The sequence below is a fragment of the Stylophora pistillata genome, chromosome 7, assembly GCF_964205215.1.
Source record: "Stylophora pistillata chromosome 7, jaStyPist1.2, whole genome shotgun sequence".
Taxonomy (NCBI): domain Eukaryota; kingdom Metazoa; phylum Cnidaria; class Anthozoa; order Scleractinia; family Pocilloporidae; genus Stylophora; species Stylophora pistillata.
Genome location: NC_142525.1, coordinates 20,022,789 through 20,036,281, shown reverse-complemented (window position 1 = coordinate 20,036,281; position 13,493 = coordinate 20,022,789). Strand labels below are relative to the sequence as shown.

The 13,493-nt window shown below is 37.0% G+C and overlaps 1 pseudogene; it reads right to left on the bottom strand.

Annotated features, from left to right (window-relative positions):
- Positions 1–12,592: 12,592 nt before the first annotated feature.
- On the bottom strand, positions 12,593–13,358 carry LOC148726996 (uncharacterized; annotated as a pseudogene).
- Positions 13,359–13,493: the final 135 nt, after the last annotated feature.

Here is a 13,493-nt window from a genome sequence, read left to right as displayed (position 1 = left end):
AAAATCCTATCAAAAGTAACTGATCGGTGAGTTCACAAGCGAAAAATCCTACTTCAGTTTCTACCGCAGGTGTTTTACTAAAACTACTTTGATATGCAAAATTCGTTCAACGATCAACAAATTTCGGTTAATGCGTGTTCAAGTTTCATTTTCATCAAATAGGTTTCCGCATAAAGAGAAGTTTAGTGAGTCGATATCAAATGTAGGGGAAATAAGAGTCGATATCAGACTTAATCTAAGTGCTTTTGCGTTGAAAACTGACGCCGTAAAACCTGCAGACTACGATATGGTCCGTATTTTGAAGGTTCTTGGCGATTTCTTATCGAGCGGGTCCGGGATAAATAGAAAAATTAATTTGAATATCGATTGCCAATACCGATCTTTAGATTTAGACAATTTTGACATATATTATTGAGTCTTCAACTCCGAGAAATAAATAGTAGACCCCTTTTTAAATTTTCTTTTCGAAATTCAGAAAGGCTGCGGACGTATAAAAAGTAAAAGTTAGGTCTTTTAAGGCGTATTAAATCTTGCCTCCCCCTCAATGCTAGAATTATGTTTTTCAATAGTTTCATTTTACCTATTTTTGACAATGGGGGTATCATTTGGGGAGATCGCGGAAATGCGTCCTTAATGTCTGAGCTACAAGTGTTGCAGAAAAAGGCCGCTCGCCTCATTTTAGACTTACCTGTTTATTTTTCCGCAACTGAGGCCCTAAAGAGACTTGGCTGGAAACCATTATTGCGTCGTGGAAAGGAACACCACGCCATCTTTATGTATAAATTAATTAACAACCATTCATGTAATACTATTCCTGTCACATTTAATCGTGACTTTCATGGTTACAACACAAGATCGAGAAATGACGTTCGAAAATCCAGTGCCACAAGAAGATGGGGTCATTGGTCGTCAGTTAACTTTAGCGCAGATATATGGAATGGTTTAGACATCTCACTAAGAAATGCAAACTCACTGCCTGCCTTCAAACGTGGCCTGTCAAAATTTAATTTTGAATTTTAATTGACTTTTGCTGGTATTACTTTTAGTTAATACTTTGTGATTAGTATTTTTAATTAGTTCTTAGCTTTAGCTTTAGTTATTTGTTGCTATTTGTATTTTATCTTTGTATTAGTGTTTGACTTAAGAGGACCCTCCTGTAAACCACTTTTGAGACGTTGGCATCCTCATTAAAGATTATAGTATATGTATAGTGAAGTATTATAGGTTAAAATCACGCAACTTAGTAAAAATACGGAAGTAAGATATTCGTGACAAATTCCCAATCTTTTTCTTTTTTTATTTTTAGTACTCAATGAATTGGAAGACCTCATCATCAGACGTTTTGAGTTTGAAAAACAAAAGGTTCCGGATGATTTCCAGATGGTATTTCACGACTTATAGAGTTTTTCGTAGCCACTGCCTCAAATAATGCGTCCTATTCATTCGCGGGCTGAAACAAACAAGCACGTGACACAAGTAACGCCGCTTCTAGAATGCAGAATAGGCCTTTTCTCTTTTTCTCTTGCTCTTTTCGGGTAAGTTGTGCTGTAAGACACTCAATTTCACTCGGATGATTAGCATGACTTAAATCTCGATGAATTAAAGAGATTAGTGTTGTGAAACCCCTAAAAAAATCTTAATCTTAAGAAGGGACTTGCAAGAGATTGGACCATATAAAAAACTTATTACAGATTAGCGAAGGAGAACAAGCTGGGTAAAATTCTCGTTTATTGTCTCCCTGAGGATTATCACGACCGAGTTTTTTTTTTAATAGGGAGACGACAATACAGTGAGGCCAGGACCAATTCCATTTCCTTTAATGTCTTTCTTCTGAACTTGTAAATTACAAATTACAATTAGAGTTACTCAATCGATACTCCACCCAAAATCGACCGCGACGACTTAAGGATCAGAGTGACAACATGTAGAAATTACACCCAAAAAAGTGTTGCCACATGATATCATGATGATTTTTTTGATACAGTACTGTACCCTTTTGGTATACTTGGGTGCTATGGTTCGTATTTCGGCGAGACACAGTCGACAGGTAAGGCAAGATGACCATAACGAGACCAAACGAGCCTTAAATACCTCAAAGCAAATTCAGGCAGAAACAGCCTACGAACGAAATTGATAGCTCTTCCTCACCGATACGACACACAATAATTCGTGATCTCGGGCGACACAACTCTAGTTTCAGGCGACATAACTTCAGGCGAGAATGTCCTCATTCTCTTGAGGGACAATCTTGATTTAGATCAAATACCTCTCGATTTGCTTTTGGCAGTTTCTACTACAGGTGACACCGATATCCAGCTGGGTTAACGTATTCCAATTAGGATTCTGGGCGGAGGGAGATATCTGCAGATTTCCAATCCTCTTTGAAGGATTTAGGTAGCCAAAGCCTCCGAAGAACTTTAAAAAGGGGTGGGATACCATAGCTACATTACAAAACTCAAATGCTGAGAAAAGCCAACGTCTGATTTATAGGTTTTAAACACGCCAGCGAAGTGAACTTCAGGAACATTCTGATCACTCTAACGAGGATTTGGCAAATGCTGTTCTAAAGAAAATGTATGGTTTGAATACCCATCTGAGAGAGAGTTGGAAATTCATTGTATTGTACCAAAAGCTTAAGGAAAGTCAGAAGAAAATCCAGCAAATTTCACATTGCTCTTCTTGATAGAAAGGTATGAGTTTTTTTGGAAGAATTCATTTATAATAAATACAATCTCCTAGAAATGTTTCTGTGCACCAAGTAAAATCCTCATATCTGTGAGAATTTGATTCAGGATATCATTTCCACCAGTCGAAAATTTGACGATCTTACAGGGAGGCTTCAAAAAGACTAGCAAGACTGAAATGGGTCAATAGTTAACAAAGAGATTCTGATACCAGATTTGAATAGAGGTATAACATTAGCATCTTAAGCTCTTTGGGCACGACTCCTGAGGCTATGGATAAATTGAAAATATGTGCTAAAGGATCAATGTTTTGTTTTGTGACATCCTTACTAATATCGTTCAACACAGCAGCTGTGCCCAAGCGTAGGCTAGCACAGATCTTAATAATTTCTTGGTGATTTGTGGTCTAAAAAACACCGAATTAACTGCATCGTTTTTCAGAGAGCTGGGAAAAGATCTGCTGGAGGTTGGAATTTTTTCAGCTAAAGTTGGTCCAAGGCTGGTGAAAAAAGTCACGAAAACCATTTTTCAATTTAATAGAATTACCAATTTTATGATTAGTAATCTTAAATGCAGAAGGTAAGCAATTAGATTTAAGACGTCGGTTAAAAATCATTAAGGATTCCTGGGGCGGATCCGGGACTCAGTCAAGGGGGATTCGGGGAATTGTCTGCCGAAGGCGGACCCTTATGGAAGGTCCTGTGGCATGCTCGCCCCCGTGAGACTTTGAAAATAAGGTCTTTGGAAACATAATTCCCAACGTTCATCGGGATGATCTAGGGGGTTCAACCGAACTACCCCTGGATCCGCCCCAGGATCGTTCTCCATGTGTGGAATAGGTAAGTGGTCTGACACATCCGAAAATAGTACGCCGCTATTACAAAAGCTTTTCAGATTGTTAATGAATATTTCGAGCAGCAAAGTTGCGGTATGCGAAGCGATTATTTTAGGGCGCGTAAATAGAGGGAAAAACATTTTTTAAGACATTACATCCAAAAATTTCGGTTAAGCGATGTTGTTCATGCTTCATTATCTCTAAATTCCAATCTTCTAACAGAATGCACAACCTATTGCATTTAGAAAGACATAAAACAAGTCCAACTAATTCATCACAGAACTCGCGCAGATGTGTGTGAGTGGTGTATAAATCACGCCTGCGATTATATCTTTACGTATGATGTGCGATCCTCGCAGTAGATAGCGCTATTTATGCAATAGCGAAAATCAGACCTGAAAAAAATCAGGCCTGTACGGGACTCGAACCACTGACCTCTGCGATACTAGGGCAGCGCTCTACCAATTGAGCTAACAAGCCAACTGGGAGCAGGCCGTTAAGTTGATTCGTAATAAACCCGTGAAATTTCATATATTCATTGCATCTCATTTATCATTTTCACGGGTTTATTACGAATCAACTTAACGGCCTGCTCCCAGTTGGCTTGTCAGCTCAATTGGTAGAGCGCTGCACTAGTATCGCAGAGGTCAGTGGTTCAAGTCCCGTACAGGCCTGATTTTTTTCAGGTCTGATTTTCGCTATTGCATAAATAGCGCTATCTACTGCGAGGATCGCACATCATACGTATCTAATACCGCAGTTCAAAATATATGAACTTCATATATTTATTGCATCTCGATTATATCTTTCTTCTGTTGTCAGACTAATTCAACAAATAACCCTTTTGCTGTATTGTTGTCAAAGCCTAATTTGGAGCGGCATTTTAACTCAAAATCCACATTCAAAGATAAACCAACACCTCCCCCAGTACGAGTTTATATTATGCTCGTAGATAAAATTACAGCCTGGAATGTCACAAAGATGATCAGACTCTTTAAGCCATGTTTTAATGATTCTACTGCTTGAAAACTCCAAATCCAAAGTCGAGAGCAAATTTATAACCCAATCAAAATTGCCTGAGAAGCGACGAGTTCTGGAATGTAGTAAAGACAAATGTTTCTCCGCTATCTCATCCACTAGTTCATCAAATGTATCCTCGATAAGATAATCACAAGGGCAAGATTAATAGAAATCATCAGATCATTATCTAAGAAAAAGTTAGCCGATCGTTTGCTTTAGAAATTGGTTTGACTCGAGGCTCTCTAAGTGATTAAGATCATACCTGATAACACCATTTAGCTGTTCATTACCTGAAGTTACACACTATTTTCCCCTTCCAAATGTTTTTAACTGATCATTCATTTCATCATTGATGTCACATAGTATCGTTTTCAAACTAAAGTACAAGATAATAATATAATAATACATAGCTTATATAGCGCAACGCTTCTCAAAGATCCAGCGGCGCTTTACAATTGCAATGATAGTGATAGAAAAATATAATCAATTAAGAATTAAAGTGACTTAAAAAAACTAGTGAAAAATCAATGAAGGCAAAAACTACAACTGCCTAAATAAATGGGTTTTAAGTTTAGACTTAAATGCTGTTAAAAGGTCCACTTTCCTAACATCATCCGGCAAGTTGTTCCACAAAGTAGGAGCTCTATGAGAGAACGCTCTCTATCCATATGTTTTAAGATTGCATTTAGGTACCATTAAGAGTTTTTTCTTTGAAGATCTTAGGTTTCTATTAGGAATGTGCAAGAGCCTACTTGTTCGGTTTCATTTTGGCTGATCATAGCTTTGACAAGGGAAGGACGTTGAATCTCGTCAGCTACTGAGTTCTTGCTACTCAATTGTTATTGGTTCACGACTGTCCGATTCAAGCTGTGTGACCGATGCGGTCAAATCTGACAGTTGATTGACGTTGGTCAGAACCAATCAAAATGGAGCATTTTGTTATTCACAAAACTATTTATGTATTGTTACGGTATTTTCACAACCGACAGAAAGATGCAACTCGTACAAACTCAACTACTTTATTGACTGACATAATAATCCGGCTTACTACGAAGTGATACCAATAACCAGTACAATAACTTTCCTCTTATCCTAGAGCCTTCTATAAAACCATAATCTCAGTGTACTACTGCACAACTCACAGTTCTCTTCAAAGATCCTTGTAGCTTATCGATGTCCACAAAACTTTTCTACAACGGTTCTACGTGTTTTCTTATTGTAGCAAAGGCTAGGAGTCGCTTGTATTAGGTCGCAATTGCAGCCATATTGTTGACTGGTGCGTGCTTAGCCTAAATCTGGGGTCTCACGATGTGGATTTCCGTATCGCTCGAGCTTTGACGTTTCATTGTTGAAAATTGCAACTCATTCTAAAATTCATGGATTCTTTGTAAACTTTCAACACTTGAGCATTCCATCGCAGAAGGCATTGTTGTGGCATTGGACTAAAATTTTCCTGAGATTTTTGTTGTGTTGACTGTGCCGTGATACCTTCCATAATGGCAAATAAACATTGTTAAGCTTCCTTGCCAATGAAATGCTTCTGCTTTTAAGTCATATAGAGGTAAAAAAAAAACCTAAAAAGTTCTGCACTTGACTTGGTACTATGTACATAAAAGGTATTGAGCCTTTCGGAGCAACTTTAGAATACCCGTTCACTTTTGACCCCTATTAATCAATTGCTCCCGTGGTCGAAGAATAATCAAAAGAGAGGGCATTTAAACAGTGCTCCCGCATTCCAGCGCTCTCGAAGTCAAAGAATAATGAAATGATAGGGCAGTTAAACCGGTGTTCCTGAAGTTCTTTTAAAGACCACCTATCAACTGTTTCAAGGAAGGTCTATGCCAAGATCGGAGCTCTGAGACGTCTTAAAAAGCTTGTCCCAGCTGATATCTCATTAATGCTGTTCACTGAGGCCTATATACTTCCTCACCTTGAATATTGTAGTCCATTACTATTAAGAATTAACAAAACCTTGAACAAGAAACTTGAATCTGCAAACTATTATGCCCTAAAAGTCCTTTTAAATTTTGGAAATAGCTCATTTGATTCAGTTGATTATGACTCTATATTGTCTGCTGTAAATATGCAATCACTGGAACACAGACGATATTACCAATCTCTTGTCCTCCTTTTTAAATGTGTAAAAGTTAATGGGCCTGACTATATTTCTGATTTATTCGAACCTCGTATACTGCGCTACAATTTAAGGAACGGCGATCACAATCTCACTCAACCGTCCTACAATAATCGATATTATCACAATTCCTTCAGTTATAAGGCTTCGCATATGTGGAATCAGCTTCCCTCTGATATTAAAGGATCAACCGATTTGAGTGAATTTCGCAAGCTTTTAAAATCCTTTAATCTACCAGGCTTAAGAGCCAGTTGTAAATGTAATTATTGTATATCGTAGGGTTTTTCTAGAGTTTCCCAGTTTTTTCATTAATTCACTGGGTCGCGGGTGGGTGCAACTTTCTAAATTATCCTAATGTTGGTGATTGTGTTTTAATTTACTTCTGAATTGTATCGTTTTTAAAAATCCTATTGTCAAGGGTGCCTTAAACAAATCGTGCAGGGGAAATTTTTTTCCTCCCCTCCCTCCGGTTATTTCTAATGGTCCGTTGCTAACACTCCATGGCTTCCAAAAGCGTGATAAAAATGATTGAGATGTCGCTGAGGTTTGAACACAGAGAGTATGAGAAGGAAGAAGTCGAAACCTACTGATGCATGTGTCCAGTTACTATGAGGTCCGCTTCATACAGGTTTTACTGTAATCAAAAATCTTACTCATATAATGTAAAAGGGCTCGTGTGGTCAACCCGCGCTCGCTTGCTCGACCAATCTGTCGTTGTTAGCTATGGAAGGTTACATGTAGCCCGCGAACTCGACGGTTGTCGCCTTTCTTCACTCCTGCGAATCGAAAACCGCTGAAAAGTCTGCGTTCCCAGACTGCTTTATGAGGTAGAAAATTATCATGATGGTAATAAAAGAATAATACGAATGAAAATAACGACAATAGTAATAATGATAACGATATTTACAGGAAATGAGAACAAAAACCGCTGACCGTATACTGTGATTTCGTCGCCTTAATGGGAGGGAGTAATTTGAATATATCAACAAAGGTGATAAATGGGAGGGAGACGAGGGAGGCACGTGATTGTGTCAGAACAACACATTTGAACACATATTCTAACTGTGTGCAGGTCAGTTGGTGCTGTCCTTGGCTGTAGTGAGTATTGACAAGTAGTATTTAACTTTTAGATGTCAGGATAAGCTAGATTTTGTAAAGGAAACTTCCGTTATTCAGTTCATAGCTCGTCTTGCACGAACATGCGGCGGCAACATAGACTATTGCGTTGGACTTCAAAAAATGATCCTCAGTAGCTTTCGAAATCCACTAAATGAAGTCATTTGAAATATCTGTGTTATGACTGTTTCTATTTTTTTCAATGCGTGTGTCCTAATTGTAGGTTAAAAGTCCCTGAAGTTTTGGAAGGAAGAAATTCTATCAAATGCTGGCGGTTGGAACTCTTGGGACGCAAATTGATCAAATCAAACATCACGCTTTTCAGGATCAATGCTTCCTAAAGGTTTGCGAACCACTTTCGTTACGTTAGAGTTGTTAAAGTTTCAAACCTACTGTTATTCCAGTGCACTACTCAGACCAAGCTTCCTTTCTTTTTTCAAGATATTTTGATGATTTCTACATCTACATTTATTAGTCTTGCAAAGGGGGGCCATCACGCAAGACATAAAATAACAATAATAATTAACAAATGAGATAAAAAATGTAAAATTAAATGATATATATATATATACATATGTTAAAGGTTAAATTCCCCTAATTGCATCTTTAAAATTAATTAATTTATCAATTCCTAAAACACTATTTGGTAAGGAGTTCCAGTCTTTGATTGTTCTACAATAAAATGAATTCTTATACGTTTCGGTGTTCGGTTTTATTTCTATGTATTTATCCTTATGATATGATCTTAATTGATGGTTTTTCTTCTTGATATAATTTGGGAGTTCCATCTGGACTTTGCCATGGAGAATCTTGTAGAACATGGTTAAACGGGCAGACTTTCTTCTCTTCTGTAATGGAGGCCAGTCCAGATCATTTAGAAGTTTTGATATAGTCCCTGGTTTACGCTCCCAACAATTTTTTACAAAACGTGCAGATCTTCTTTGAACAGCTTCAATTTGATTTATGTGTATGTCCTTCCAGGGGTCCCAGACTGTGCTTGCATACTTGAGATGCGGTCGAACTAAGGATTTATATGACGGTTCTTTGATAGATTCAGGACATTTTCCAAGATTCCTTTTTAAGAAACCCAAAGTTCTGTTTGCCTTATTAGTCTTCATATCAATATGATGACTACAGTCTAGTGAACTTGACAATTCCACCCCAAGGTACAGATAGTGTGACGCAGACTCCAAAGTATGACCCATTAGCTTGTAATTGAAAATTATTGGATGAGATTTCCTGGTAACTCTCATAACAAACCATTTGTTGGGGTTAAATTGCATGAGCCATTTTTTTGCCCATTGTTCGATTGTAGAAAGATCAAGTTGGAGTTGACCAGCGTCCAGAGTCGACTCAATGATACTATAGAGGATGGTATCATCAGCAAATAATCGTATAGCAGAATTGCAGTTATCCCCAATATCATTTATATAGAGAAGAAACATTAGGGGACCTAGGACTGTCCCCTGGGGAACACCAGATGACACATGGACTGCAGGAGAAGATACTCCATCTACTACAACAGATTGTTTTCTACATGTTAGCCAAGTAGTAATCCAGCTTTTGAGATTACCCCTTATTCCATAATAGTCAAGTTTACTAATTAATCTCTGATGTGGGACAGTATCAAATGCCTTGGAGAAGTCCATAATGATTAGATCTGATTGATTTCTATTGTCAAGGGCTCTTCCAATTTCTTCTATTGTTGTGACTAGCTGGGTTTCACAGGAGAGTTTCCTACGAAATCCATGTTGAGATTTGATAAGGATGTTCATTGAGTCTAGATGGGCCATAATATCATGAAAGGTTACATGCTCTAGTATTTTACATGGCAGAGCTGTCAATGAAATTGGTCGGTAGTTGGCAGGTTGATGTTTATCACCTTTTTTGAAAACAGGAGTGATATTTGCTTTCAGCCAGTCAGCAGGCAGTTGACCAGTAGCTACAGATTGGGTGTAGAGAAATTGGAGAAAAAGGTGCAATTTCAGCAGCCGCTTCTTTTAAAACCCGGCACGCCGAATTCAGCGCATATGGTTTATTTGAGGTTGACATCTGCATGATTGCCACAAACCATCCCTCTGAATTTGCCGATAAGTCTCAATTTTTAGATTTTCTGTCACTGGCGTACGTGTTCGTGAGATCAGTCTTTGAGAAAGGTGAACAAAAGGGGTTGATAGTCCTGTTTGGTTGACTGGTCAGGATATTTAATCGGTTTGTAGGTTGGTACAGAGATAGTTTTCAACCTGCTACAAAGTAACACTGATGTACATACAGTAACAAAGGACAGAAAATCGTACAACTTCATCACAATGAGTGCTGACGTTTTGTTTTGTAAAGAATTAACCTTTATTTTGAAAATATCGGCCATTGTATACAGTTGTTGTTATCGAACTTTTCACAGTAAAATCCGCCATTTTGAAAATGGGTCAAGCTCTAACGAAGCACCCTGAGTATTTCCTATTTTGTGCGGCGAGTGTGGCAGTGGTTTAGTCGCCGTCTTACCTTCTTTTCCAACAGAACTCTCTCAAGGTTAAAAGCCAATTATTTCTTCATATATTTCGTTGGTCAATGAATAAACTTTTCATTGCTTTTGCTGCTCTAATCACTCAGACTCAGTAGCGTGTGATGTTACACACATGGTTAAAAAACTTAACACCTAGTGTAATTTTGTCATAGTTTTACTGGGATATCTAAAAGATGGTAATCCTGCGGCACATCCTATTGATAGTTTACACAGTGATTCATGACCTTTATTTCTTATAGAAGTGTCAAATTGTGGGGTGATAATAATAATAATAATAATATGCCATCATTATGGATGTCCTCGGGGGGGTGGTCACGGGAGCTGGATGTCATGATGCGCAAGCTGTTGGGAGGCAGAAGCACAGACGTACTGCGAAAGATGCAGAGGGCAGTGCTCTTGGGCACGCTGAATATTGCCCGGACTTTCAAGGTGGTAGTTTGAGTTCCTGTTAGAAGGAGGACCGTAGACACAACGGAAAAGCTTTTTAGGATTAGTTAATGTACATTTATTTTTTACTCCATGGCTCTCAGGTTATGGTTTTTGCCCTGTGCTGCACCTGATTAGAATGTATCATTCAGTTGATTTCTCTTCGGTAATAATAATAATAATGGTTTATTAACAATCCACAAGGTGGCTCTTCCCTGTTAAAATACATCAATTATGATTAAAATAAATGAAATTAAGTTATTCACAAATTGTGCAATATGCAATTAAAGGTAGAAGTAGCATTAACTGAATAGAAATTACAGTAAAACTAACTAATCACTCTGTACTCTATTACATAAAAAATTCTTTGAAAGTCTTAAAAAGGTTCTGTAATCTTTACAGTTTCTAATAGATTCTGGTAGATTGTTAAATAGCTTCAATGCATTATCTTGGAAAGTGCTGTTTTTGGTTGGGACCACTAATCTAATTGAATTGCTTGAGCACAGTTCCTTGCAGCATTCCTGTTTTATTATTTTAAGGTAATCTGGCCAAGTCTCGGTGTTATGCAAAGCTTTAAAGCATGATTTCAGGAGGTTCAAATCTCTTCTCTCATTGATTGGAAGTCATCTGATTTTAAGTACATCCCAAAAGTTCTTAACATAGTGACCGAGTACAAAACTTGCGGCAGCAAATTGACCTCATTGCAAACTGCAAAGTAAGAATTGTCGTAAAGGGTAAAAAACCAGATTGGTATAATCTAGTTTTGACAAAATCAATGTTTCTACCAGTTGCTTTCTAAGTTCACATTTGGCAAGGTATTTCAATTTTCTTAGTATCAATAGAGTGGCATAGCATCCAGATACCATGTGCTTGAGGCGATCGTCCCACTTAAGATGTTCATTGAAACTAAGATTTAAGAGCACCCTTCTCACCTCAAACAATATTCTGTCTGAGCACTGGATTGTGGGTATAGTTGTTATTTTAAGATGAATTTTTTTATCTGGGGATCATAATTAATGTTAAAAACTCTGATTAGTCTATAGGCATTAGTTTTGATGGCCTGTTTTCTAATTGCTTATGATGTGTGAAATGTGTCATTAGAATGCACAAACTTCTCTTCTGCTCATTATCAATGGTAATCACAACATTTCAAAGTCAGTGAGGATTATGTTAGCAGTTGAAAGAGTTGGCTTTGAAAATAAACAAATGATGGGAGAATGTGCAAAAAAAATTAGAGGGCATTACTGAAATTAATGAATCATTGCCATGGTAACATCTTATTTATTTTTTTTTTGCTTTGAAAGAAGTAAAGCCAAAAAAAGACAATTAATGATGGCTTTATTTGAAATAATTAACATCAATAGTTGATTGCATGGCAGTCCTTAAATATTATTTGTTAAAGCAGCAAGGTATTTTAATAAAAATGGTTATAAATAGTTCGAAAATTAGTTTGAAAATGGAAAAATATAGAGTGAACTATGTACAGAGAGAGACAACTAATAGAACTTCTTAAGTAAAACAAGTGGCATTTTCCACTTTTACCTACAAAACAAATAATTCTTATTCATCAATAAAACCAATGGTTGAATCAAGTGTTGGAAAAACATTATCACTACTTCGCAGTTTTCAGGTGTCACTGGTTGCAAAAACCATTGTGTTTCAAATTATTTGAAAATTAATGTGAATTTATTTTTAAAAATATAATTCTAACAACTTGCATAGAATGCAGCTAAGAGAACGTTTGGAGTAAAAGAAAATGACAAATTTAAAGACCTATTATTTTAATTTACATATTGGAAAGTAATTATAAATTACTATAAGCCCATAAAAAGAGATTTGTTTATGATATATACTTATTTGATCACCTCTTTGGCATTTTTGTCATTGAATACAACTGTTGCTTCAACAGTATAGTAAGAAGCAGTTCAGTGATATCATCATTACTAAGGTCTGCAAATTCTTTCACAAATTTCCTATCCTGTTCTGTTTTAATAGTATACAGTTGTTTAATTGTATGGTCAAATATATTTAGGGAAGTTGTTTCTTTCCCAGTGATGGTAAGAATACTGGCCATTATTTTACTGGGACATTTGGTTGTCAGTTGCATTAGGCCACATTCAGAATATTTGAGGATTTTCTTGTCACTGTCCATAACTTTTGAGTGGCACTTGTTGTGGGTTCAATAAGATTGAACTTAGTTAATTCCTTCTGGTGGGAATTGCTACTTCAATTGATGTTTTTTTTATCTAATACAACATCTCAACCTATCCTTAATCTGTCAGCCTCATTTATTGTGCTGTTTTTCATTAAAATTGAATAGTTTGCACCATTAAATTCTTTAATGGCAACATTTGATGTTTTGTAACATTGCCCTGATTTCATTTTACTTGTGTCCTGTTTGCACAAGACCAGCCATAGAGATCCACTGTTATCTATAAACAGGACTTTTTGTTTACTCAAAGTTTTTCTGTGAACATTCACAGTTCCTGCAGCACCATCAAATAAAATACAGCCAGCGATGTTGACCAGGGTGTTGTTTTCTCAACCTTGAATTGTCTCTTCTGAGCTGTCTGTTGCTATCATGGTTTCTTTGTTTATTTGCTGGAGGTCAAAATCCATCCCACTTCCATGGGTATCTTGAATTTTTGTTCTTTTGTTGAGAATCAATTCTTCCTTTTTGCTATCTTATGGTTTTTCTTTAGTTGGAACTTCTGTATTTGAACAGGTGATGAAGACTGGAATTTAGGCTTGAGC